The following is a 2,828-nucleotide window of genomic DNA, read 5'->3' on the forward strand; positions in this document are numbered from 1 at the left end:
ATACCTAGTTCAATCTCGTTACCGGCAAGTCTCTTTAATCGTTCGGTAATGCATCATTCCGTAATTAAGTCATTGGTCACATTGCTTGCAAGGCTTACAGTGATGTGCATTACCGAGAGGGCCCAGAGAAACCTCTCGGATACACGGAGTGACAAATCCTAATCTCGACCTATGCCAACTCAACAAACACCTTCGGAGACACCTGTAGAGCATCTTTATAATCACCCAGTTACGTTGTAACGTTTGATAGTACACAAAGTGTTCCTCTGGTATTCGGGAGTTGCATAATCTCATAGTTAGAGGAATATGTATAAGTCATGAAGGAAGCAATAGCAATAAAACTAAACGATCATAATGCAAAGCTAACAGATGGGTCTTGTCCATCACATCATTATCTAATGATGTGATCCCATTCATCAAATGACAACACATGTCTATGGTTAGGAAACTTAACCATCTTTGATTAACGAGCTAGCTAAATAGAGGCATACTAGGGACACTGTGTTTTGTCTATGTATTCACACATGTACTAAGTTTCCGGTTAATACAATTCTAGCACGAATAATAAACATTTATCATGATATAAGAAAATATAAATAACAACTTTATTATTGCCTCTAGGGCATATTTCCTTCTGTCTCCCACTTGCACTAGAGTCAATAATCTAGATCACATTGTAATGATTCTAACACCCATGGAGTCTTGGTGCCGATCATGTTTTGATCGTGGACGAGGCTTAGTCAACGGGTCTGCAACATTCAGATCCGTATGTATTTTGCAATTCTCTATGTCCCCCTCCTTGACTTGATCGTGGATTGAATTGAAGTGTCTCTTGATGTGTTTGGTTCTCTTGTGAAATCTGGATTCCTTCGCCAAGGCAATTGCTCTAGTATTGTCACAAAAGATTCTCATTGGACCAGATGCACTAGGTATTACACCTAGATCGTATATGAACTCTTTCATCCAGACTCCTTCATTTGCTGTTTCTGAAGCAGCTATGTACTCCGCTTCACACATAGATCCTGCCACGACGCTCTGCTTGGAATTGCACCAACTGATAGCTCCAACATTCAATATAAATACGTATCCGGTTTGTGACTTAGATCCGGATCAGTGTCAAAGCTTGCATCGACGTAACCATTTACTACAACCCCCTTCTCACCTCCATAAACGAGAAACATACCATTAGTCCTTTTTAGGTATTTCAGGATGTTCTTGACTGTTATCCAGTGATCCACTCCTGGATTACTTTGTTACCTCCCTGCTAAACTTATACCAAGGCACACATTAGGTCTGGTACACAGCATTGCATACATGATAGAACCTATGGCTGAGGCATAGGGAATGACTTTCATTTTCTCTCTATCTTCTGCAGTGGTCGGGCATTGAGTCTGACTCAACTTCACACCTTGTAACACAGGCAAGAACCCTTTCTTTGACTGATCCATTTTGAACTCCTTCAAAACTTTATCAAGGTATGTGCTTTGTGAAAGTCCAACTAAGCGTCTTGATCTATCTCTATAGATCTTGATGCCCAATATATAAGCAGCTTCACCGAGGTCTTTCATTGAAAAATTCTTATTCAAGTATCTTTTATGCTATCCAGAAATTATGTATTATTTCCAATCAACAATGTGTCATCCACATATAATATTAGAAATGCTACAGAGCTCTCACTCACTTTCTTGTAATTACAGGCTTCTCCAAAAGTCTGTATAAAACCATATGGTTTGATCACACTATGAAAGCGTATATTCCAACTCCAAGATGCTTGCACCAGTCCATAAATGGATCGCTGGAGCTTGCACACTTTGTTAGCACCTTTAGGATTGACAAAACCTTCTGGTTGCATTATATACAACTGTTCTTTAAGATATCCATTAAGGAATGCAGTTTTGACATCCAATTGCCAAATTTCATAATCATAAAATGCGGCAATTTCTAACATGATTCAGACAGACTTAAGCATCGCTACGGGTGAGAAGGTCTCACCGTAGTCAACTCGTTGAACTTGTCGAAAACCTTTTTCAACAAGTCGAGCTTTGTAGACAGTAACATTATCGTCAGTGTCAGTTTTCTTCTTAAAGATCCATTTGTTTTCTATGGCTTGCCGAACATCGGGCAAGTCAACCAAAGTCCACACTTTGTTCTCATACATGGATCCCATCTCAGATTTCATGGCCTCAAGCCATTTTGTGGAATCCGGGCTCATCATCGCTTCCTCATAGTTCGTAGGTTCGTCATGGTCAAGTAACATGACCTCCAGAACAGGATTACCGTACCACTCTGGTGCGGACCGTAGTCTGATTGACCTACACTAGTAGAAAACAGAGCTTTGGTTGGGCCTGGTCAGCCCATTAGTCCCAATTCGTGCGCCCAGGGGCCGGCTGGGCCGCAGGAGGCATTTGTCCCGGTTCTTGTAGACCCATTTGTCCCGGTTCTAGGCACGAACAGGGACCAATGGTCCTTGCTCCTGGCCTACAGCCATTGGTCGCGGTTCGTGCCTAAAACCGACACAGAAGGGTAGCCTTTAGTCCCGGTTCCAGCCACGAACCGGAACCAATGAGGTGATTATATATACCGCCTCGCCGGCGAGCAGAGCACTCCACACTGCTCTGTTTTTTCTGGCCGACGAGGGGAGAGCTTTGTGGTTCTCTAGCTCACCTCCTATGGACATGAGGTGTTTGATGAAATGCCTGAGCCACACTAGTTAAGCTTTCTCCTCTCGAAGCTCGACCTCCGAGCTCCATTTTCCCCGAGATTTGTCTAGGTTTAGCGGTCTGTCACGTCCCATCACCGTCTTCACCGCCGTTGATCGCCCGCGCCGA

The sequence above is a fragment of the Triticum dicoccoides genome, unplaced genomic scaffold (genome assembly GCF_002162155.2).
Source record: "Triticum dicoccoides isolate Atlit2015 ecotype Zavitan unplaced genomic scaffold, WEW_v2.0 scaffold54129, whole genome shotgun sequence".
Taxonomy (NCBI): Eukaryota; Viridiplantae; Streptophyta; class Magnoliopsida; order Poales; family Poaceae; genus Triticum; species Triticum dicoccoides.